The following is a 27,190-nucleotide window of genomic DNA, read 5'->3' as shown; positions in this document are numbered from 1 at the left end:
TCCACCGGGATTAGCCGTCTTCCATCCATCCTCACATTCTGTAGATAGCAATTTGCTCACTGAGCCAATGTGCATGGATTAGAATGAGTGAAAGTGGAATGTATTTTAGCGAATGCCCACTTCATCATCATTTCCCATTATATCAGCATATAGCTTTGTAATTCATTTTCAAAACTTGAAGAGTGTATTAAAAATTGTAATCTCTTCCCGCACGCTATCTTAATTGAGTGTAAAGTTTGAAATTGGTTTTAAATTTTAAATCAGGTTTTGATTCTCAAATCGTTCAAACTTCCAGCTCCTGACATTCACTACTGGTCCCTTCTTTTCAAGGCATCTAATTTCTGCAGGGGCGCAGAGCTGACCCCAGGAGGGTTAGAGCCTGACTTTTCCCTCCACTGACTCACAGTCATCCACTCATCGTCATATTGGATGTATATTGCTACTCGTGTTCACAGATTGGCTTGGCAACTCCTGTTGTTTTAAGGGCAGTGAAGGATAAGAGTAAGAAAGGCTGTAATTAGGGTTTACAACGCAAGTTATCTTAAAGAAGATCGAGAGACCAAGTAAAAAGAATTAGTTTCCTAAAACTTCAATTCTCTCTTCTTTGTCGCTGAACCTCTCTGCACCTTGCTCACGAAGCAACAATTTAACTTAAAATAAACCTTTTATGTTTTTAACCAGGTGAGGTCTTTTTCCTCTTTTTTTGGTGTGGATTTTCATGTTTTATTAATTCGGAATTGTCCAGCGGCCTGCGGACTGTGTTCTCTATTCTTTGAAGCAGGTACTTGCAGGCCGTAGTGTGGACAGAGCAGGTGGAGAGCATGCTCCGGGGAAAGATGAGGGTGCCAAATGGCCCCTCTTTGTTTTCTGCAGTGGCGATGTCAGACGTATTGGCGCAGTGTTTTTCTTACGCCCATGCATCTGAGTAACACTGCACGTGTCCCGATATTGGGGGTAATTCCAAGTTGATCGCAGCAGGAAATTTTTTAGCAGTTGGGCAAAACCATGTGCACTGCAGGGGGGGGGGGGGGGGGGCAGATATAACATTTGCAGAGAGAGTAAGATTTGGGTGGGTTATTTTATTTCTGTGCAGGGTAAATACTGGCTTCTTCTTTTTTTTACACTGCAAATTAGATTGCAGATTGAACTCACCACACCCAAATCTAACTCTCTCTGCACATGTTATATCTGCCTCCCCTGCAGTGCACATGGTTTTGCCCAACTGCTAACAAAATTCCTGCTGCGATCAACTTGGAATTACCCCCATTGTACAAGCAGTGCAGTAGAACAGATTTGGGCGCATGATAGCAGAAATGTGAGGGAGCATTCCTGGACGGTGACTGGGAGGTAACATGTGGTGATTGCACTGTTCGCAACCCCCTTGATCTGCTCCTGGCTGAGGGGCAGAAAGTGAATACTGTACCCCTGCCCATGACTATATCTCCTACATCTCTTGCTGCTGGGGCCTGTCATTGGGTAGCAGCCATACCCTAATAAGATGACACTTTTGTATCCACACCCCTTATGCCTATTTGTGTATGTGTGGCCCTCCACCGCAATCATGGTAATTATAGAAATAATAATAATTTCATGCGTACAAATACTGCGCCATGCTCAGAAAGCATTCAGCACTGCACCCTAGTCATAGGCCATGTGACTGATGTGCGAGTATTGGGGGTCATTCCGAGTTGTTCGCTCGCAAGCTGCTTTTAGCAGCTTTGCACACGCTAAGCCGCCGCCTACTGGGAGTGAATCTTAGCTTATCAAAATTGCGAACGAAAGATTCTCTAAATTGCGAATAGACACTTCTAAGCAGTTTCTGAGTAGCTCCACACTTACTCGGCATCTGCGATCAGTTCAGTCAGTTTCGTTCCTGGTTTGACGTCACAAACACACCCAGCGTTCGCCCAGACACTCCCCCGTTTCTTCAGACACTCCCGCGTTTTTCCCAGAAACTGTAGCGTTTTTTCACACACACCCATAAAACGGCCAGTTTCCGCCCAGAAACACCCACTTCCTGTCTATCACATTACGATCACCAGAACGAAGAAAAAACCTTGTAATGCCGTGAGTAAAATACCTAACTGCATAGCAAATTTACTTGGCGCAGTCGCACTGCGGACATTGCGCATGCGCATTAGCGACTAATCGCTCCGTTGCGAGAAAAAAATAACGAGCGAACAACTCGGAATGACCCCCCTTGTACAGACAGGAATTCTTATCATTAATAACATATGAATACTTGGTACAGACACGCAGCTAGCCCAGACACAATGTAAGACAAACAATCACAGATAAACTGTTAGTAGAAAATAACATTGTGTCCCTCTAGTCCACTCGTCTTCCTCATATAGTATTGTGTCAGTCTGCAGAATATCTGACCTTTTCCAGTCTGCGCTTTGACATTTAAATAAGAGCAGGAAGAGTACGGGGGCACATACATCTACTTCACATCTGCTACGCAATGACAGCTATTTATATGATACACAGGAGTACACTGATCTACATAGGGGAAGTCAGACCTTTCTCTTAAAGAGCCACTAACAGCAAACGTGGTCTTTTTTCCTATTATGTTGGCTTTACTGGCGCAAGAGTAAAATCATTGATGACAATTTTTAGTGGTTTCATTATAAGTTGAAAAGAAGTTTATACAGCAGTTAAAATGGGCCAGGTAATAAGTAATCAGAATCCACTGTTCTGCTAATTACTTCTCTGTCTCTCTGTAATTCATTATCTTTCTCCTCTCAAAAAAAAAGATCTAGAAGAAAATTTACAAAGCGGTGGGTTTGCTGTAACTTCAAACCTGCGGGTTCTGTCCCAAGAAGACAGTATATACTGACAGGAAAGGGTAATAAACTGGAACAGTCTGGACTCTGGAACACTGGACCGGACCGGCTCCCTGCAGCAATCTCTGCCATACTGGAGCTTGTAGTGCTCGTTCTCATCCATCCCGACCCAGGAGTGTCTGTCTGGAGGGGTGCTTGTGACCACTGTCACAGGGGAGGGAGAACAGCCTTCCCATATGGTACGGGGATGGTCCGGCGGGGATAGGGTAATAATAACCGGATAGTCTGGATCATATGGTATCCATTCACATGGTCGACCATGTTATGGTCGACAGTCATTAGGTCGACCACTATTGGTCGACATTGACATGGTCGACATGGACACATGGTCGACACATGAAAATGGTCGACGCATGAAAGGTCGACACATGAAAAGGTCGACATGATTTTTTTTAACTTTTTTTTCTTTTGGGGAACTTTTCCATACTTTACGATCCACGTGGACTACGATTGGAACGGTAAAGTGTGCCGAGCGAAGCGGTAGCGGAGCGAAGGCACCATGCCCGAAGCATGGCGAGCGAAGCGAGCCATGCGAGGGGACGCGGTGCACAAGTTGGGGTTCCCAGTCACTTTACGCAAAAAACGACACCAAAAAAAGTTAAAAAAACTCATGTCGACCTTTTCATATGTCGACCTTTCATGTGTCGACCATTTTCACGTGTCGACCATGTGTCCATGTCGACCATGACAATGTCGACCAATAGTGGTCGACCTAATGACTGTCGACCATAACATGGTCGACCATTCATACCGGAACCGGATCATATGGGGAGGCTGTACTCTCCCCCCCCCCCCTTCCCTCCAGTGACAGCTGTCACAGGCATCACCCAGACAGGACACCCCCCCTGGGACCGGGATGGTCAGGAACAAGCACTACAAACTAAAGAATGGCAGAGTTTGCTGCAGGGAGCCGTTCCAGTCAGACGTTCCGGGGTCCGGATCATTCCGGTTTTTACCTAATCCCCTTACTAAAGTTGTTTTTGAGAACTAAACTACTGATGGAATAAAATGGTAAAATGAAAATGTCAAAAATGCGCGGGGGTCTCCCCTATTTCATAATCAGCGATGGTTTATTTAAATAGGGGGTCTGGGAATTGAGTAGGGTCCCCCCTCCCTAAGGACAAAGCTACTCTACACCCCCGGTGCTTTGGGTAATAAGTGTTAATATTACTATTGTTCTTTACAGATGGACTACTGGTCCCAGCAAGACTGCCAGGGCCTGATGGCACTTGGAGAACTGCAAGTGCCAGCATGCCTGGGCTTCATAGGCCCACTGGCACCTGCAAAAAAAAAAAATTTGAGAACAATGACAGGACACACACACACACACACACACACACACACACACACACACACACACACACACACACACACAATACTGTAATACAGTATGTCACAAGCACAAGGTGGAGACAGAAGGGGATTCCAGTGACTAAATGTGAACCATAAATACAAATAATAAAACAGATGGTGGGCCGGATTCATATGGTGACAGATCTGCTGCACATGTCGCAGAGTACTGATGTCAGTACATTACGCATGCACGGGGCCCCTACATGACGTGTGCACTACGAGTCCTGCGTCGTCGGAAGCAGATTGGCTGCAGCCGTCAGTTGATTGGCAGTCTACAGCCGTGTGGGAGCAGTGATGGCCTCCGTTTTGGGCAAGTTCCGAGGCCAGGATCTCCGGATTTCCTGGCGTCCCTGTAGGAGCTGCAGTGACCAGCTTGCATGAACCCATGAGTCATACAGCAGGTGATGGAGTCGCATGCGGTCCGATGCTGCATCCTCAGACCCAGCACTGGATCACACATGCATGCAGGAGTCGCCTACTTATACCAGACGCCCCATGCTGCATTACTGTATCTGAGCAGCACTGCGGCCTCCAGTAAGCGGCAGCGATGCACACTCCAACCACTCTTGAATCAGGCCCAATGTCTTTAAATGAGATCTGACTCAATTTTACCCCTTTCACTATTACCTACTGGCACAATATAAACCCCGGCTTTAACCCGACTCGGACCCGGGGATAATGGCCACGTGTTGAAGCCGGGGAGTTCTTTTCTTCACACATAGGTGACAACCCAGGTGATTCCCAGTTGGTCACTCTTCACACCGGATCTAGGTCTTCCAGTGACCCCGGGCTTCTCGGTTACAGTGGGTGATTTAAGACATTGTAATCACCAAGCACTACTGTGATTGGTAGTGAATTTCTTTTAGGCATGACCCGTATCATCAAGACCCACGTCACTGGTGTATTTATAATGGGTGCAGTGTGTACGGTGCACACAGGCCCTCGGGGTCCAGGGGGGCCCACACCACACACCCTGCACCAATTACTTCAATACTTACCCTCCGGATTCCCAGGGCGCAACAGGTACATGGTAGAAATCACTGGGAAAATGTCACGATGCCCATTTTTCGGGTGTTTCACTCATGTGCAGTAGAAAAATCACTGGGAAAATGGCCACCGCGCCATTTTCCCAGAGACCTGCGCATGGGCTCTAGACAAGCACTAGGGTCCCCTAGTGACCCTAGTGCCCAGAGCTACAGCGAGATACAGACAGAGCCTGAACACAGGCCTCTTCCTCTCTAGAGGCGACCCTGGCCCATGCCATACCTTTTACACACAAGCCGGGACACTGACCCAGGTTGCAAGTCCTGGTTATAACCCTGGTTGGTTGCAGGGTGCGGACCAAGCACCATCAAACCCTTAAACATAACATAAACAGGACCCAGGTTGATGCACGTGCACCACCAAAAAAACCAGAGGGTTTTGGCTTATGTCTGATAGGGGTATATAACATGTATGCAGCCCTTACACTGGAAATTCAGGCAGTACTATATAATGCTCATTTTTTATTGTACAAAAATGCTACTTTTTTTGTTAAGGCGAGTACATTGATGTTGGGCAAAATTCATTGATTTCGGGGGCCGGGGTCAGCCTTGCTGTCATTACGATTCCATCATTTTTCATGAAAACATCCCAAGATCTCAGTTATCTAAGTGCGTTTCCAACACTCTGAATGGAGCCCAGCTACTGTACATGTGGGACAATGCACAGTGTCACCCTTTGTGCTTTGTGATCCCAAACAGGTACCATGTTTCCAGAACGCTCCCCTGCCAAAAAAAAAAAAGGAATAAAATATTATGGCTGTATACTAATTCATCTGATTTTGTATCACCCCCAGGATTGATATTTAGTTTCAAACTCCAGTAATTCAGCTTACCAGCCTGTGGCTGTTTGGGTATTGTATTTCCGAGTAATCCACATTCTGAAATAACTTCTGTGCGTCGGGTACACCTCAGTGTGTATCTGACCTGCAGCACTTTCAGCCTATTATAGAGATCCCTCGGAATCACATTTTCTGTGTTCATATAATAGTGAAGACTTCAGCATCCATTATGTAGTTACATTACCCGAATCTAAGTGACCGCATTAGACTGCAATATATAATTTTTTTTTTCAATTGACTGCTGTTTATATTTTTTAACCCACGCCCAACTATACACTCTACAGTTGCTCTCTCTGCCTCTTGAAATTCTTGAATTATTTGAGCCATTTCAGAATTCAATCAAACTAGCCCTGGTCCATGACCTATACCTTTCACTCCCATCAGTCTGAAAAGTATCTTTGTCTCGACCACTATGCTGTTTTTGCAATCGCCCACTTTGCTGGTAACCTGAATTCACCGCTGGAGTTTAAAGTTCCTGTTCAGAGTTAAAAGATGATAAAACAAACTATAGAATGTGGCTTTGATGTCTGATCTTGTGTAAGTGGCTTCAAGTTATAGTATTTTTAGCATTTTGGAAGTTAAAAAAACGAACATTGATCTGAGATGGGACATTGGAAATCATTGTTTCGTTTGCAGGGGAAAACATGAAAGATACTATGAAATGTGGCGGCTTAAGCCCTTGCAAGCTCATGTCCAAAACGGGTGGATCGTGTTAGTCTATATAAACAAAAATTTGTCATAAATTTTCACATTTCAGAATATTTTCAAGCAAACCAATTCCAGAACCCCTTTCGGAAAACAAATTCAGCATCATTCTCTACACTCCGAATCTGTAGGAGTAACAATGGGCTCAATTATCTACAAAAGCAACAGGACAGAGAACTACCCTCTGCACTGATCCGTCCAACCCTCGCCCCAATACTTCCAGAAGAACCCACTTTTGGGTAACACACTGGCCTTTGTCTGGTCTGCAGCAATTGGGTGTTATCCTTTACAACAAAAAGAGGTAACAGCATTCTAACAGAGGGCACATGTGAGGTCAATGTTTAAAAGGTCACCTTTGTTAATAAGCATTAACATTAATCCACAGATAACGAGACAACAGATAAAATCGAGAGATGGAGATACTGATGTGTAAGTGGAATAAAAGTATAGAAAACATAGACAAAACCTCTTCTGTATGTATAACCAATCACATCTATTCTTCAGAGTATCTTAGCTTTTACTATGACTTTGCTTCCTGGTTTGCTACCTCCTGCCCATTGATGCATCAGTGAGGGGATGCGAAGAGGGATCTGGAGGCTCCCTCTCCAATAAATTCCAGATACAGTAGCCCATAAGCTAATGCCATCTTCACGTTCCGTATCTTGGTAAATCCTACTGCACCACAGAAACCTGCGGGGGCAGAAATGAAGGGTCCACAGCAGACCTCTGAGATATCTGCTGCAATCCCTCAGTGGTACATCTGGCTACATGGAAAAGTTTTTCTACACTTTCACTCCATTCGCACATCCCCAGGGGCGCTGATAGGGGGGTACTAGGTGCAGCGGAGCAGTAACCCAACATTGTGCAGCAATATCTCCTGATAGTGTGCCTCTAGAAAGCATCTTCCTCAAAGTGGTCCCGATGGGGTGTAGTCACGGCCCATGATTGACAAAGCCCCCTAAGTTCTTGACAGCCCTTTACAACACTACCTCTCCTTTTCATAGTTTTATTTTACGGGATTAACCCCTCATGTGCCTCCATTGGAAAACAGGGTTCCAATATGTGGTCAGGGTCCAACCACACCAAGGGGCCCATAGGATCCTGCCTTTTGCCCAAATGTAGAATGGCCCAGTCTGTCCAATTTTGCCACACATGCCCATACATGGGCATGTAAACGGTTTAAAAGTTCTACAAAGGGGTAAATTTACTAAGGCGGGAGTTTTTTTTAGAGCTGGTGATGTTGCCCTTAGCAACCAATTAGATTCTATCAACTATCTTCTAGAAGCAGCTAGATAAATGTTAGGTAGAATCTGATTGGTTGGTATGAGTAACATCACCAGCTCTAAAAAAAACTCCCGCCTTAGTAAATTTTGCCCACAGTGCCTATACACATACAGTACATTTAATGTTTGGAATAAAATACAAATCTATTTCAGATCAAGGGCACAAAACACAATGATCTGGCTGATTCCTATTAGTTCCGAGCCGCCTACGATTTTCCACGTGTCCCGGCTGATGTGTCACAATATTTTCACTGTCATCGCCTGGTGTCAGCACCAATGCGGCAGAGCGTAATTGTATTACTGTTTGGAGAGGTCCATATGCAGAGTCCTCTACTTTGCGCAAGTCATCCACACTTTACAGGGTTGCCGAGGGTCGTTTGCAATTTTAGAGGCCTTTTAATCTTGCTGTAAGTAATAGGCCCTACACACTGGGCGATATTACTGAAAGATATGAACGATTTCGTTCATTAATGAACGAGATACCGTTCATATCCTTCAGTGTGGAGGCAGCAACGATGAACGATGCACTGCCCCGCGCTCGTTTATCGCTGGTGCCCCGTCGCTTGTGCATGCAGCCCAAAATGGACGATCTCGTCCATATTTGCCTGCATTGCTATGGAGCCGGGTGACGGGGGAAGTGAAGAAACTTCACTCCCCCTGTCACTGCCCCCCCCCCCCCCCCGCCACCGAGCTGCCCGACAGCGGATCGAATATTGTGTAGGGCCCTTAACATATTTAACTGTGTTTATTAGTATTCCTTTAACACTTCCTCGGAGCATCGGGGCAGATAAAGCAGCAGCCGTCACTGGGGGGAGTCTGTAAAGTGCACACAAATCAGGTTAGTATTGCTGTACGAGCCCAGAGTCACTTGTACTGTACACTGGCAGCACAAGACAGGAGGCAGTGTGTGTGTTCTTGCTCTGCCGGAATTAAGAGGGTCTATGTACTAAGCTTGGAGAGAGATCAAGTACCAACCAATCAGCTCCTAACTGCCATGTTACAGGCTGTGTTTGAAAAATGACAGTTAGGAGCTGATTGGCTGGTACTTTATCTCCATACACTTTATCTCTCTCCGAGGCTTTAGTACAGAGGCCTCTAAGTATACGCAGTGTAGTGGAATGGAATACCTGTGTGTGCGTCTTACAGTATCTCATATACTTGTCCTTAAATTGTATGTCTACTACAGGGAAGATGAAAAGAGTGATGAAGTGGACCAGTAGGGAAGTTGCCCATAGCAACCAATCAGCACTGAGGTAACATTTATCAAGTACACTCTATACAATGATCGGTAAATGCTGATAGGTTGCAATGACAACTTCTTCTCTGGTCCACTTCACTCTCTTCACTGCTTGAAACATCAACCTCTATGTCCATGTTAACCCTTTATGTATTTATTTTACCAGCATTAAATGAAAGGTACGATACGTTTTTTGCTTTAAAGGTGCTGTTACCTTTTTTCTCTTTGTAATAGAACAGTGACTATATTTGGATATTTATTTGATATTGATGTGCTTGTTTGTCAGCTTGCAGTGCTCCCCTCGCTGTTTTTCTGTGCCTTCATTTCATGGGTTGAATACGAAATACCAACGGTCAGGATCCTGACATTCAGGAGATCGGCAGATAGAATCCCCAATACTTCCTAACCTATCCCTCCTGCAGCCTAACCCTAACCCCCCACCTAGTGCCTAATCTTAACCACAACCCTACTTACCTCTGAGATGTGTCGGGATTCTGGCTACACAGTTCAACCTCCAAACTATTGGCCAGAGCCCTTTATCCTCTTTTTCTTCCCCTTGACTATCCTTATCATCAGTGCTCCTTGTCTTCTTGTCTCCTCCCCTCCAGCGGCTCTGACCCCACCTTCTCTCCTATATCATGGGTAGAGGATCACTGAGAGCAGTTTTGTCCCCTGCGACTCACCACTTCCTGCTGATCAGCATTCTTGGCAACTTCGGCAACTGCCTGTGGAAATTCTACCGGGATATGGGCTGAGCTCAGCAAATTATGACTCAACACAGCCAGGGAGTTTTACAATGCCAGGGGCATGGTCAGGAGCATGGTGGTAAGAGGTGGGTATGACACTGTTGGGTGTGTGGTGTGTTATTATTGCCGCTATGGCCAGGAGACTAGTGGTAAGAGGTGGATATGACACTATTGGGTGTGTGGTGTGTTATTATTGCCCCTACGGCCAGGAGACTAATGGTAAGAGGTGAGTATGACACTGTTGGGTGTGTGGTGTGTTATTATTGCCCCCATGGCCAGGAGACTAGTGGTTAGAGGTGGGTATGACACTGTTGGGTGTGTGGTGTGTTATTATTGCCCCCACGGGCAGGAGCATAGTGGTAAGAGGTTGGTATGACACTGTTGGGTGTGTGGTGTGTTACTATTGCCCCCATGGGCAGAAGACTAGTGGTAAGAGGTGGGTATGACACTGTTGGGTGTGTGGTGTGTTACTATTGCCCCCATGGGCAGAAGACTAGTGGTAAGAGATGGGTATGACACTGTTGGGTGTGTGGTGGGTTACTATTGCCCCCATGGGCAGGAGACTAGTGGTAAGAGGTGGGTATGACACTGTTGGGTGTGTGGTGTGTTACTATTGCCCCTATGGCAAGGAGACTAGTGGTAAGAGGTGGATGTGACACTGTTGGGTGTGTGGTGTGTTATTATTGCCCCTACAGCCAGGAGACTAATGGTAAGAGGTGAGTATGACACTGTTGGGTGTGTGGTGGGTTATTATTGCCCCTATGGCCAGGATACTAGGGGTAAGAGGTGGGTATGACACTGTTGGGTGTGTGGTGGGTTACTATTGCCCCCATGGGCAGGAGACTAGTGGTAAGAGGTGGGTATGATACTGTTGGGTGTGTGGTGTGTTACTATTGCCCCCATGGGCAGGAGACTAGTGGTAAGAGGTGGGTATGACACTGTTGGGTGTGTGGTGTGTTATTATTGCCCCTATGGCCAGGAGACTAGTGGTAAGAGGTGGGTATGACACTATTGGGTGTGTGTTGTGTTACTATTGTCCCCATGGGCAGGAGATTAGTGGTAAGAGAAGGGTATGACACTGTTGGGTGTGTGGTGTGTTATTATTGCCGCTATGGCCAGGAGACTAGTGGTAAGAGGTGGATATGACACTGTTGGGTGTGTGGTGTGTTATTATTGCCCCTACGGCCAGGAGACTAATGGTAAGAGGTGAGTATGACACTGTTGGGTGTGTGGTGTGTTATTATTGCCCCTATGGCCAGGAGACTAGTGGTAAGAGGTGGGTATGACACTGTTGGGTGTATGGTGTGTTATTATTGCCCCCATGGGCAGGAGCATAGTGGTAAGAGGTGGGTATGACACTGTTGGGTGTGTGGTGTGTTACTATTGCCCCCATGGGCAGGAGACTAGTGGTAAGAGGTGATTATGACACTGTTGGGCGTGTGGTGTGTTACTATTGCCCCCATGGGCAGGAGTCTAGTGGCAAGAGGTGGGTATGACACTGTTGGGTGTGTGGTGTGTTACTATTGCCCCTATGGCCAAGAGACTAGTGGTAAGAGGTGGGTATGACACTGTTGGGTGTGTGGTGTGTTACTATTGCCCCCATGGGCAGGAGACTAGTGGTAAGAGGTGATTATGACACTGTTGGGCGTGTGGTGTGTTACTATTGCCCCCATGGGCAGGAGTCTAGTGGCAAGAGGTGGGTATGACACTGTTGGGTGTGTGTTGTGTTATTATTGCCCCTATGGCCAGGAGACTAATGGTAAGAGGTGGGTATGACACTGTTGGGTGTGTGGTGTGTTGTTATTGCCCCATGGCCAAGGCAATGAGATGCCAAAGACAACAGGGAGGATAATTAAGCTAGTTTAGGTTTGGGGATCTTCTTATAGTATATTAGATCACAATCCCCCCAGTCAGAGCAGCATAAGGTAATGGAACTCTTTTGACCATATCTCCCAGTATTGTAAATCTTTAAATTGGACCATGGATGAAAAGGGGTGTGACGCCATGCCATTAGGGTATGTGCCCAGATCACAAGGGGCATGTCTAGTGCTAGACTACCACCATCCTCCTATTAAACTGCCACTTAAAACATGCGCTGGTACGAGCAATATTAAGGGGTTAACCAACATTGGAACATGCCTCCCAATAAGGAAGACAGCTGCCATTATTGTTCAGCATATATTGATAGTTTGCCACCGATGGTCAACGGTTTTGCCATTGATGGTGGAAATACAATTGTTCTCCACCATCGACAACAAAGATGTGTCGATGTTATTGATGACTGCAAAACTCTTCTTGTTAAACACATTGTCATACAGTATATTATAATATTATAAATCTTATCACATCACTGTGCAAGACGTCACAGTACCTCCTTGCTGTATCATGTTATGTATATATTATAGAAAGGGGTGTAGTCAGGAATCCAGGAGTAATGATCCCGACTTCAAAACCCCAACGGTCACATTACTGACACATCCCAACCGTGTATTAGGGTTAGGGTTAGGCTCTAGGGGGCGGAATAGGCTTAGGCTGCGGAAGGGGTTAGGGTTAGACTGTGGGGGGGGGGGGGGGGGGGCTAGGGTTACGGTTAGAATACTCACCGGAATCTGTTGGCATTGTGACTATTGAGATTTCACTGTCGGGATCCTGACTGTTGGCGTGTCATGCTCAACCCTATAGAACAATGGCGCCTAATTCGGATCTGATTGCAGCAACAAATTTGTTAGCTAATGGGCAAAACCATGGGGGTCTTTCTGACTCGATCGCACGCTGCAGTTTTTCGCAGCGGTGCGATCGGGTCTGAACTGCACATGCGCCGCGACCGCAATGCGCAAGCGTCGCTCCCTAGGAAGCGACAGAACTAACGAAGAATGCGATCGCACCCGCGGCCGCAAGAAGATTGACAGGAAGAGGCCGGACGGTGGCATCAACTGACCGTTTTCAGGGAATGTCCGTCCGAACGCAGGCGCGCCCAGCCGTTTCCAGGGAGGGATCCTGACGTCAGCTCCGTCCTGGATGATCGCAGCGGGTGAGTAAGTCCTGAGCTTTAGCTCTCTGCACAAACGAGCGCAGCCCTACACAGCGATTCCCCCCTCCCCTGTAGGCGGCGACTACCTGATCTCAGCAGTGCTACAAGTAGCCTGCTAGCGATCAGGTCGGAAGAAGGGCCTATGTGCACTGCAGGGGGGGAAGATGTAACATGTGCAGAGAGAGTTAGATTTGGGTGGGGTGTGTTCAAACTGAAATCTAAATTGCAGTGTAAAAATAAAGCGGCAGAAACAAAATAACCCAACCAAATCTAACTCTCTCTGCACATGTTACATCTGCCCCCCCTGCAGTGCACATGGATTTGCTCATCTGCTAACAAATTTGCTTCTGCGATCAGATCTGAATTACCCCCAATGTGTTTTTTTTTTTAAATGGTACAAAACTGTACTAAGTAATAGAGATGAGCGGGTTCGGTTCCTCGGAATCCGAACCCGCCCGAACTTCATGTTTTTTTACACGGGTCCGAGCGACTCGGATCTTCCCGCCTTGCTCGGTTAACCCGAGCGCGCCCGAACGTCATCATCCCGCTGTCGGATTCTCGCGAGGCTCGGATTCTATCGCGAGACTCGGATTCTATATAAGGAGCCGCGCGTCGCCGCCATTTTCACACGTGCATTGAGATTGATAGGGAGAGGACGTGGCTGGCGTCCTCTCCGTTTATAGAGAGTGAGACTAGAGTAGAGAGAGACACAGTAGTAATTTTGGGGAGCATTAGGAGGAGTACTTTAGGAGGAGTACTACTACTTGCTGAAGTGATAGATAGTGTGACTGTATAATGTATATCTGACTTGTGGGGGAGACACTGACAGTGGGGAGCAGTTAGAGTCTGAGAGCAGGACTCAGGAGTACATATAACGTACAGTGCACACTTTTGCTGCCAGAGTGCCACACTGCCATTGTGACCACACTGACCACCAGTATAATATATATTGTGATTGTCTGCTTAGGAGTACTACTTGCAAGTTGCTGATACTGTGACCAGTGACCTGACCACCAGTTTATAATAATCACCACCAGTTTAATATATATAATATATATATATAATATAATTGTATATAATATATATATAATATTGTACACCACCTACCCGTGTTTTTTTTTCTTTTTCTTTCTTCTTGATACATACTACTATAGTAGCTTACTGTAGCAGTCTGCGGTGCTGCTGAGCTGACAGTGTCCAGCAGGTCCGTCATCAGTCATTACATAATAAATATATATTATATACCTGTCCGGCTGCAGTACTAGTGATATTATATATATATATTGATTTCATCTCATTATCATCCAGTCTATATTAGCAGCAGACACAGTACGGTAGTCCACGGCTGTAGCTACCTCTGTGTCGGCAGTCGCTGGTCCATCCATAATTGTATACCACCTACCCGTGGTTTTTTTTCTTTCTTTCTTCTTGATACATACTACTATAGTAGCTTACTGTAGCAGTCTGCGGTGCTGCTGAGCTGACAGTGTCCAGCAGGTCCGTCATCAGTCATTAGTACATAATAAATATATATTATATACCTGTCCGGCTGCAGTACTAGTGTGATATTATATATATATATATTGATTTCATCTCATTATCATCCAGTCTATATTAGCAGCAGACACAGTACGGTAGTCCACGGCTGTAGCTACCTCTGTGTCTTTTAGTTGTGCCTATTAAAATATGGAGAACAAAAATGTTGAGGTTCCAAAATTAGGGAAAGATCAAGATCCACTTCCACCTCGTGCTGAAGCTGCTGCCACTAGTCATGGCCGAGACGATGAAATGCCAGCAACGTCGTCTGCCAAGGCCGATGCCCAATGTCATAGTACAGAGCATGTAAAATCCAAAACACCAAATATCAGTAAAAAAAGGACTCCAAAATCTAAAATAAAATTGTCGTCGGAGAAGCGTAAACTTGCCAATATGCCATTTACCACACGGAGTGGCAAGGAAAGGCTGAGGCCCTGGCCTATGTTCATGGCTAGTGGTTCAGCTTCACATGAGGATGGAAGCACTCAGCCTCTCGCTAGAAAACTGAAAAGACTCAAGCTGGCAAAAGCACCGCAAAGAACTGTGCGTTCTTCCAAATCCCAAATCCACAAGGAGAGTCCAATTGTGTCGGTTGCGATGCCTGACCTTCCCAACACTGGACGTGAAGAGCATGCGCCTTCCACCATTTGCACGCCCCCTGCAAGTGCTGGAAGGAGCACCCGCAGTCCAGTTCCTGATAGTCAGATTGAAGATGTCAGTGTTGAAGTACACCAGGATGAGGAGGATATGGGTGTTGCTGGCGCTGGGGAGGAAATTGACAAGGAGGATTCTGATGGTGAGGTGGTTTGTTTAAGTCAGGCACCCGGGGAGACACCTGTTGTCCGTGGGAGGAATAGGGCCGTTGACATGCCTGGTGAAAATACCAAAAAAATCAGCTCTTCGGTGTGGAAGTATTTCACCAGAAATGCGGACAACATTTGTCAAGCCGTGTGTTGCCTTTGTCAAGCTGTAATAAGTAGGGGTAAGGACGTTAACCACCTCGGAACATCCTCCCTTATACCTCACCTGCAGCGCATTCATAATAAGTCAGTGACAAGTTCAAAAACTTTGGGCGACAGCGGAAGCAGTCCACTGACCAGTAAATCCCTTCCTCTTGTAACCAAGCTCACGTAAACCACCCCACCAACTCCCTCAGTGTCAATTTCCTCCTTCCCCAGGAATGCCAATAGTCCTGCAGGCCATGTCACTGGCAATTCTGACGAATCCTCTCCTGCCTGGGATTCCTCCGATGCATCCTTGCGTGTAACGCCTACTGCTGCTGGCGCTGCTGTTGTTGCTGCTGGGAGTCGATGGTCATCCCAGAGGGGAAGTCGTACTCGTAAGACCACTTTTACTACTTCCACCAAGCAATTGACTGTCCAACAGTCCTTTGCGAGGAAGATGAAATATCACAGCAGTCATCCTGCTGCAAAGCGGATAACTGAGGCCTTGGCATCCTGGGTGGTGAGAAACGTGGTTCCGGTATCCATCATTACTGCAGAGCCAACTAGAGACTTGTTGGAGGTACTGTGTCCCCGGTACCAAATACCATCTAGGTTCCATTTCTCTAGGCAGGCGATACCGAAAATGTACACAGACCTCAGAAAAAGAGTCACCAGTGTCCTAAAAAATGCAGCTGTACCCAATGTCCACTTAACCACGGGAATGTGGACAAGTGGAGCAGGGCAGGGTCAGGACTATATGACTGTGACAGCCCACTGGGTAGATGTATGGACTCCCGCCGCAAGAACAGCAGCGGCGGCACCAGTAGCAGCATCTCGCAAACGCCAACTCTTTCCTAGGCAGGCTACGCTTTGTATCACCGGTTTCCAGAATACGCACACAGCTGAAAACCTATTTACGGCAACTGAGGAAGATCATCGCGGAATGGCTTACCCCAATTGGACTCTCCTGTGGATTTGTGGCATCGGACAACGCCAGCAATATTGTGTGTGCATTAAATATGGGCAAATTCCAGCACGTCCCATGTTTTGCACATACCTTGAATTTGGTGGTGCAGAATTTTTTTAAAAACGAGAGGGGCGTGCAAGAGATGCTGTCGGTGGCCAGAAGAATTGCGGGACACTTTCGGCGTACAGGCACCACGTACAGAAAACTGGAGCACCACCAAAAACGCCTGAACCTGCCCTGCCATCATCTGAAGCAAGAAGTGGTAACGAGGTGGAATTCAACCCTCTATATGCTTCAGAGGTTGGAGGAGCAGCAAAAGGCCATTCAAGCCTATACAATTGAGCACGATATAGGAGGTGGAATGTACCTGTCTCAAGCGCAGTGGAGAATGATTTCAACGTTGTGCAAGGTTCTGCAACCTTTTGAACTTGCCACACGTGAAGTCAGTTCAGACACTGCCAGCCTGAGTCAGGTCATTCCCCTCATCAGGCTTTTGCAGAAGAAGCTGGAGGCATTGAAGGAGGAGCTAAAAGGGAGCGATTCCGCTAGGCATGTGGGACTTGTGGATGCAGCCCTTAATTCGCTTAACAAGGATTCACGGGTGGTCAATCTGTTGAAATCAGAGCACTACATTTTGGCCACCGTGCTCGATCCTAGATTTAAAACCTACCTTGGATCTCTCTTTCCGGCAGACACAAGTCTGCTGGGGTTCAAAGACCTGCTGGTGACAAAATTGTCAAGTCAAGCGGAACGCGACCTGTCAACATCTCCTTCACATTCTCCCGCAACTTGGGGTGCGAGGAAAAGGCTCAGAATTCCGAGCCCACCCGCTGGCGGTGATGCAGGGCAGTCTGGAGCGACTGCTGATGCTGACATCTGGTCCGGACTGAAGGACCTGACAACGATTACGGACATGTCGTCTACTGTCACTGCATATGATTCTGTCACCATTGAAAGAATGGTGGAGGATTATATGAGTGACCGCATCCAAGTAGGCACGTCAGACAGTCCGTACTTATACTGGCAGGAAAAAGAGGCAATTTGGAGGCCCTTGCACAAACTGGCTTTATTCTACCTAAGTTGCCCTCCCACAAGTGTGTACTCCGAAAGAGTGTTTAGTGCCGCTGCTCACCTTGTCAGCAATCGGCGTACGAGGTTACTTCCAGAAAATGTGGAGAAGATGATGTTCATTAAAATGAATTATAATCAATTCCTCCGTGGAGACATTGACCAGCAGCAATTGCCTCCACAAAGTACACAGGGAGCTGAGATGGTGGATTCCAGTGGGGACGAATTGATAATCTGTGAGGAGCGGGATGTACACGGTGATATATCGGAGGATGATGATGAGGTGGACATCTTGCCTCTGTAGAGCCAGTTTGTGCAAGGAGAGATTAATTGCTTCTTTTTCGGTGGGGGTCCAAACCAACCCGTCATTTCAGTCACAGTCGTGTGGCAGACCCTGTCACTGAAATGATGGGTTGGTTAAAGTGTGCATGTCCTGTTTATACAACATAAGGGTGGGTGGGAGGGCCCAAGGACAATTCCATCTTGCACCTCTTTTTTCTTTCATTTTTATTTGCGTCATGTGCTGTTTGGGGAGTGTTTTTTGGAAGGGCCATCCTGCGTGACACTGCAGTGCCACTCCTAGATGGGCCCGGTGTTTGTGTCGGCCACTAGGGTCGCTTATCTTACTCACACAGCTACCTCATTGCGCCTCTTTTTTTCTTCTTTGCGTCATGTGCTGTTTGGGGAGTGTTTTTTGGAAGGGCCATCCTGCGTGACACTGCAGTGCCACTCCTAGATGGGCCAGGTGTTTGTGTCGGCCACTAGGGTCGCTTAGCTTACTCACACAGCTACCTCATTGCGCCTCTTTTTTTCTTCTTTGCATCATGTGCTGTTTGGGGAGTGTTTTTTGGAAGGGCCATCCTGCGTGACACTGCAGTGCCACTCCTAGATGGGCCCGGTGTTTGTGTCGGCCACTAGGGTCGCTTATCTTACTCACACAGCTACCTCATTGCGCCTCTTTTTTTCTTCTTTGCGTCATGTGCTGTTTGGGGAGTGTTTTTTGGAAGGGCCATCCTGCGTGACACTGCAGTGCCACTCCTAGATGGGCCAGGTGTTTGTGTCGGCCACTAGGGTCGCTTAGCTTACTCACACAGCTACCTCATTGCGCCTCTTTTTTTCTTTGCGTCATGTGCTGCTTGGGGAGTGTTTTTTGGAAGGGCCATCCTGCGTGACACTGCAGTGCCACTCCTAGATGGGCCCGGTGTTTGTGTCGGCCACTAGGGTCGCTTAGCTTAGTCATCCAGCGACCTCGGTGCAAATTTTAGGACTAAAAATAATATTGTGAGGTGTGAGGTATTCAGAATAGACTGAAAATGAGTGGAAATTATGGATTTTGAGGTTAATAATACTTTGGGATCAAAATGACCCCCAAATTCTATGATTTAAGCTGTTTTTTAGTGTTTTTTGAAAAAAACACCCGAATCCAAAACACACCCGAATCCGACAAAAAAAATTCGGTGAGGTTTTGCCAAAACGCGGTCGAACCCAAAACACGGCCGCGGAACCGAACCCAAAACCAAAACACAAAACCCGAAAAATTTCAAGTGCACATCTCTACTAAGTAATAACACTGCTGCTAAGTAATAACATTACTGGAAGTTTTTCTTATTCATTTAATGGCTATGTAATTAAAGTCTTTAATGTGTGATTAGCAGCATTATTCTCTATGAGGTTTGCACCTTAGCTTAAAAATTTAATTGACCTCAATTACGCTTTGTACTTTGTTGGGTGGCTACAGATAAATGTATTACGCCAACCTGCCGTCATGTCACGTTTTATTTCCTACAAAGTGGGTGTAACAATCTTTTCTCGCTGGGAGGAACATTTACTAAACGGTTTATTTCATTATCACTCGTGAGGCAGCCCTTAGATCTGAGCTTATTATTATTACCCGGTGAGCCGGGAAGAGATAGACGTGAGTTACTGAACACTTGGTACTACACTGCAATTTCCGCGGCGCAGTGTAGGTGTTTACTATAAAGAGAGGTTTTACTGTAAGGTCACGTTTGCCGTATCGGGTATAGGCCCTCATTCCGAGTTGATCGCTCGCTAGTTACTTTTAGCAGCCGTGCAAATGCATAGTCGCGGAGTGTATTTTCGCTATGCAGAAGTGCGAACGCCTGTGCAGCCGCACGGCAGCAAACACGTTTTGGGCAGAACAAGACCAGCCCTGTAGTTACTTACTCTGTGCGATGATTGCTGCGACAAGTGACAAAGTAATGACGTCAGATACCTGACCAGCAAACGCCCAGCCACGCCTGCGTTTTTCCAAACACTCCCAGAAAACGACAGTTGCCACCCAGAAACTCCCACTTCCTGTCAATCTCCTTGCGATCGGCTGTGCAATTGGAATCGTCGCTAGAACCAGTGCAAAACCACAAAGGACATCGTACCCGTACGACACGCGTGCGCATTGCGGTGCATACACATGCGCTGTAGAGACCTGATCGCAGCACAGCGAAAATCGGCAGCGTGCGATCAAATCGGAGTGACCCCCATAAAACGATCTTAACATGAGAGACCTGATTTAGATGTGGACAGAGTACCTATTGCTGCTACTTACGTTGAAGCAGTACGGTTCCGGCGCAAACATCGGTACTTTCCGGCATGCAACGCAGCTTAGTCAACCACTGAATTAGAGATGTGTGCGGACCCCCCATGTTTTGGTTTTGGTTCTAATTTCATTCTTGGTTTTTGGTTTTGGTTTTGCTGTTTTTTTCGGGTTCGGATTTCGGTTCGGTTTAGAAACAATTTATATATATATATATATATATATAGGAATAATAAAGGAAAGCGCCTGGGTAAAACTAATAGAACACGAAGGTACAGTAGGAAGGATTTTCTTTTTAGAAACCTTTTATACAACACACATCATCAATGGAATGAGTGGCAGCTATAGTACAGTGTGTGGATAAAGATAAAAAATGAAGTATATAAAAGCGCCTAATAGTGTTGGTGAAAAAGTATGTGCATTCAGGTGTAATAAGTTATAACAATAAGTAACAACTAAGCTTCGAATAATTTCAGGCTGATGACTCTTAGAGGCAGGACATGTGGAGAAAAAATTAAAGCAACATAGTGTGTACTGTTTTTTTAAAAATAAACCAATAATTTTTACAGCAGCTCAAGAATTAAGAATTTTTGCTCATTCCAATAATTTTCAAGAGAGCGAGTTAAAAAACAAGCAACAACAATTTTGATAAACAAAATCCTGCCACAGATGCAGGTAACCAACATACAAAAGTCTATATAAAAACAAATACCGAGGGAGACTGGCTTAGGAAGTGATGTCACACCCACATGTTTGACATGTGCCCACTCACCAGTACTATAAATTTCCTGTTTGTCCCCACTACCATTATCTCCTTGATGAAGTCCAAACAATAGGACGAAACGCGTTGGAACAGGGACCTGCTACTTTCCCCTTGGACTCCCCACATATGGACAGATAAGCTGTTTTGATTTTTCAATCCTGTACGTGTGCTACCTATACTTAAGCACAGATGAACTGCCTATTTTAATTATATCCGTGTACGTCTGCTACTTGCATTTGTAAAACAGAGAGTTGCTGCCCACTCTCTGGACTCTCTTCATGTGGACAGATAAGCCGCTTTTATTTCTCAATCTTGTACGTGCGCTACCTGCATTTACGGATATATGAATTGTTTTTATATAGACTTTTGTATGTTGGTTACCTGCATCTGTGGCAGGATTTTGTTTATTAAAATTGTTGTTGCTTGTTTTTTAACTCGCTCTCTTGAAAATTATTGGAATGAGCAAAAATTCCTAATTCTTGAGCTGCTGTAAAAATTATTGGTTTATTTTTAAAAAAACAGTACACACTATGTTGCTTTCATTTTTTCTCCACATGTCCTGCCTCTAAAGGCCCATACACATTAGACGATGTCGCTTTGTGAGCGACATCGTCTAACGTTTCCCCCTCCCGAGCCGGCCGCCTGTACACACTGAGCGATATGACCGCTCATATCGCTCAGTGACGTCACGCCCCCGCCAGCCCTGCATGAAGGTCGTGGACGACAGTCCACATCCTTCATGCATGCCCTACCGACAGCGACGATCGTTGCCGACCCGCGGGGCCGCGCATCGGTCGTCGCTGGCGGCATACACACTTAACGATAAAATGAGCGACGTCGCTCAAGGAGGGGGAAAATGAGCTACGTCGCTCATTTTATCGTTAAGTGTGTATGGACCTTAAGAGTCATCAGCCTGAAATTATTCGAAGCTAAGTTGTTACTTATTGTTATAACTTATTACACCTGAATGCACATACTTTTTCACCAACACTATTAGGCGCTTTTATATACTTCATTTTTTACATATATATATAAAAATATATATATCGATAATCAGTGCTAAAAATCGATAAAATCAGTAAAAACAGCTAATATAATTTTTGCAATCCAAAACCCCAAATTTGGATTTAAAATCCAAATTACTTACCGCGGTAAGATCAGAACTGGTATTTGGTTTGCATCGAATCTTCTCGGGAGATCCTGAACTCGTTTTTGGTTCGGATCCACAAAAATCGGGTGGTTTCGGATTTCTGGAGAACCAATCCGCACATCTCTAATCTGAATTAGGTCCGAGATGCGGACACATAATGACACATCGTTAAGGCAAGGGGGAGTAATTCGTTTGTAAAATATGTGACTCAATATAGGCTGAATTACAGTATCCTTTAAAGTTACAGAATACAGGTAAGAGTAAATGTATGTAAAAAGATAGATTTTAACCCTTTGTCTCCCTAAAATAGATGTAGCGATATAGATACAGTATATATATATATATATATATATATATATAGTATGGCGGCGGAGGAGGTACAGACAGCGATCTAAGATATGGCACTTGCACCAAGGATAATGCTATTATATATACTGTATTATTAATCATGAGTACAATCATTTGTTTCCTGTGAGAAAATATTATATTTGAGGTTATTATCTGAATTTTGGATTGCCCCACAATATGGCCAGCAGTTGAGATCCTTGTTTCATGAACTGAACCAATAGTTCTGGTAACGCATCCCATCTTTTCAGTAGAAGCTAGTGACGACGCTGAGGTACGAGGCACGGTATGCATCATGCTCTAGGTCAGAGGTTCTCAAACTCGGTCCTCAGGACCCCACACAGTGCATGTTTTGCAGGTAACCCAGCAGGTGCACAGGTGTATTCATTACTCACTGACACATTTTTAAAGGTCCACATGTGGAGCTAATTATTTCATTTGTGATTCTGTGAGGAGACCTGAAAAACATGCACTGTGTGGGGTCCTGAGGACCGAGTTTGAGAACCACTGCTCTAGGTGATGTCACTTTTTGCTAATGAATTCATAGACTGAGCATTGGCTGAATGAATGACCTCACTGCGTGTGGCCAACAGTTCCACATTAAACGGACATATTCAGATACATTAACAGTGATCCTGATTGTATCCTATACTGAGGCTGCGCTGACCTGACAAATGTTTCTCTGTCATTATCATTTTAATATAGATTAGATTTCCCGTCTGTTGAACATCTTGAATTGAACCTACCTGTAGCGGCCGAGAGACACAAGGATTTAGCCCTTGACTGACTTGTGATGCTTTGAAAGTGAAGCCAAACACTTGCTCACAGCTTGACGAAAATCAATTTCTACTGATCCCAATCCACTCGCTTTGCTTAATCTCCAATCAGGATATATTCATGCGGATGTAATGAGGAATCCAATTTGAAATAATGACACCCCAAATAAGCCGTTTCACCTTTCTGTTCTGTCTACTGTATTACTGCTACAAGTGCTTCCTCCAACGTACACAACTTGAGCCGTCTACATTTATTGTGCTCCATCGGACATGAATCTGTACATAACCCCAAAAAGATAAGGACGCATGAGGACATGAGAATACTCTATTGTGCATTAACAGGAATTTACTATCTTCTGATGAGTAGTGTGGTTATATAACGTGGCGAAACAGTGTTATGTCAAGCACAAGCAGAGGGGTAAAGCTGTAGGGTCACTAGGGGCAATTCTACGCAGCTAGGTAGTTATGCACAGCTATTGATGTTCCTGCAAGTCAAGGAAGGAAGTGCCCCCTACCAAACTTGGTAGTGACACCCCCAAACTCAGTAGCAGCTCTCCCACTACTTCTCGCCATGAATGGCAGGAGGTTGGGGTGGAATTTACACACACACACACACACACACACACACACACACACACACTAAACTTGGTAGTGATGCCCCCAAACTCGGTAGCAGCTCCCCCACTGCTACCCCACCTTGGAAAGCAGGAGGTTGGGATGGCATTTAGCAAGTGCCCCCAACCAAACATGGTAGTGATGCCCCCCAAACAAAGTAGCAGCTCTCCCACTGCTTCCCACCTTGGAAGGCAAGAGGCTGGGGTGGCATCTTTGAGCGTGGAACTTTGGCTGCAACATCATAGCCAAGGTACTCATTTAAAAAGCTACAAACGCCTTACGTAAGCAACTGGAGCTTGGAGTAGTCACACTGGCCTATTGATATTATATAACTTATTTGTTGTTTTTGTTCCCCCTAACCATTGGCTCCTAATGGTAGCACCAGCTCAGACATCCATTGGTATTTTATTGTCCAAGCAGTTGGCTGTCTGATTCTGGTCCTATAACACACACACCCCCCCGAGAGATTGTACATGAAAGACTGCGTAGGTCATGAATGTGGCCGAAAGCAACATAAACTCACCGGCCGGGAATGCGGCACGCCTCTTAATGCATCACTCTGGTGAGGAAGGGGTTACAGTTTTTTGAGGAAGGAACGGAAGAGAAACTGCCTGGATTGTGATTAGCTGGATTCTGTATAGGGGCTGGTCTGACATACATATAGTCTGCAGACTTAGGACAGCCTGTCTCTTTTCCTGTTTTTCCGTGGAACTGCAAGTACTACTGAATTAATATCTGTTCATTTTCACTTCTTCTTTTCATTAACTAACTCTCTTCTCTCTTACTTTTCCCACTCTCTTGTTCCTTCCCTATTATTCCTTGTGGTTGCTCTGCTGTCTCCTATCCCTGCTCCCTTACTCTGCTCTGTCCCTCTAGCTATATTTAAGTGTACCTTAGCTCGTCCCTGGTACCTTATGTAAAAGCCGGATGCAGCGTGGGCCTCCCTGCCCGGCTTATTGGACTTCACTGAGGTCCGGCCGGCCGGGGGAGACCTTCTGCGGCTGCTGGACGGGAGACCCGCGGCGTGTGCGGCCTGACTCGGCTGCCCGCCCGAGCTCCCCTGCGTCCACTCTCTCCCCTTCGTCCCCGCCGCTGGCCGCGGCCGAGAATGGAGTGTGGGAGGTCCTGCCGGCCAGGGGGAGACCTTCGGCGGCTGCTGGACGGGAGACCCGCGGCGTGTGCGGCCTGACTCGGCTGCCCGCCCGAGCTCCCATGCGTCCACTCTCTCCTCTTCGTCCCCGCCGCGGCCAAGAATGGAGCGCGGGAGGTCCGGCTGCTGCTGGCGTGGCCTGACGGGGACGTTCCCTGTCAGGTGCGCGAGGCATGCAGGGCCGGGACAGCGCTCACCCGCCGCCCCCATAGTGTGTTCTGTCTGGCCCCGGTGCGGTGGGCAGGCTGCAGCGCACACCTGTAAAAAATAAATAAATAAAAATAATAAACATATATATATATATATATATGTATAAATGGCCGTTTCGGGGCCAACCGGGGCGCGCCCACATTTTGTAATGTTACCCGGGTGACGCACTCCAGTGGGGGGGTCGCGTGGGTGGCGGACCCGGTGGGTCCGACGGCGCACGCGTGCCAGCATTTCCTGCGGTCGCCAGGTAGGCCCCATGTTGGGCTCGCTCCCGCTGGTGCTCTCAGGGCCAAGTGGCGCCCTCCCACGGCGGGGCGGCGTTCCCGCTCTGCATACGCAGATGTACTGTTGCCACCATTGTGCCTGGCGGTGTCCGTCGGCCGGAGTCTTTCCGCGTCCGCCCACGGAGGGATGGCCCGCCTGGCCTCTCCGGCCGAGATTGGCCCCGTGGCGCCGGCCCCTTCCGGGTGGGCTCGCGTGCCGGTTCCTTCTGCCTCCAGACGTGGCCGTGCTGCGCCTGCCGGTGATAGGCTGGGGTCGGTCACCCACCACATGATGGGTGGCATGCGCATGTGGGTGGCGAGTGATCTGGCCCTCCCCGTGTCCACATTCCTACCCAACACGGCTGCAGTCAGCCCTCAGTCGGACGTTGCGCTGCCCCCATCTAGCGGTTACAACACTCCGTTTTTCTTATCCTCATCCTCGGGATAGAAGGAGGCGCAGCGCAGGCGGTTCAGCCATGGTCTATCGCTGCAGGACAGACGGGCCGTTCTACCCGACAGTGAGGGCTCTTCCGGGCCTTTACCCCCTATGGGTGGTTTCCTAACCTCCCGCGGGGGCGCACGACTTGCGTTACGTGTCTGAGCTTAGATCTACGGCGTCTGCTCCTTTGGTAGAAGCCACCGTATTGTGCGCCATTCGTGCCACAGTCATGCCAGCGGTGCAACCCCCCCCGCCCCCCATCCTTGTCATCCTCCGTACACAGGGGACAGGGGCCGGACACCGCTTCTTTGGCGTATAGCTTTGCACAGACCTTTACGCAGCTCCTGTCCTCTGGCGGAACGGCCGGCCTGCGCCAGCTCTGATCACGGCGGCCGTGGGACCGGTTGGGTCCACGGGAACTATGTCTTTTTTGTCTCAACATTCTCGGAGGGGGTGTCCTCCCACGGCGGTTTGCACAGGGTTGAACGGCGCGAGCGCCGGTATTCAACCTCTTCCGCCTCACAAGTGTCGTTCGAATTGGACACCATTCACTGCGCTAACACGGCGGTGCACCGTGGTCTATACCCCGTATCGGGAACGGGATCCGTAAGGGCCAACACGTCAATATCTTCTCTCTCACTAGTGTTGATCGTTAAGCTTTGCTTTCGGCTCCGTAGACATGGACAGGGCAGCGAAGCCATTTGCGATCCTACCCTAATTGGATAGGTGCATGTTAATCTAGAGACGCCCCCGGACGAGCACATGAATCTAGTGCTCTATCAATTACTTATACACTTGCCGTACCAGGAGTATAAAGGGTCGGCTGGGCGACGTTACTATTAGGTCTTCCGGCGCACTCTGCTCGGCCGGGAGATCAAAATTTTTGGTATAATGGATGTCAAATTGTGCTCGGAGCTGCAAAAGGCCTCTGTGCACACCGGGGAGGGCAGTAGATCGAGACGGTGGCCAAAGCGGCCTGGCTCGTTCTGCTGCTCTTCAAGCGGGTCCATCCCGTAATGCCCAATGTTTAGTCGGGTGGTAGGATTCGTTTTCGTCGCTCCTGCATCGGATGTGGCGGAGCCCATGGGGTCTAGGACTGCACTAGTCCTGGGACACGGGGTAATACCGGCTTGCAGAGCCGGCAGAGTCGGGTTCCCGCGGCCCCTGGAGCTGTCTTTGGCCCCCACCCCAATTAGATTACCGGTGCTCATGCCCTGGCTGCGAGGGCCGACGCCCAATTTTTTGCTCTCGGTTTCAAGTTCGGCATCTCCTTGCCGACATTTGGGCTAGTGGGCCGCGGGGCTGGTACGAACCTGTGTTTGGCTCGGTA

The sequence above is a fragment of the Pseudophryne corroboree genome, chromosome 6, assembly GCF_028390025.1.
Source record: "Pseudophryne corroboree isolate aPseCor3 chromosome 6, aPseCor3.hap2, whole genome shotgun sequence".
Lineage (NCBI taxonomy): Eukaryota > Metazoa > Chordata > Amphibia > Anura > Myobatrachidae > Pseudophryne > Pseudophryne corroboree.
The sequence above is the reverse complement of the archived record's forward strand: the minus strand, read 5'-3'. Positions refer to the sequence as shown.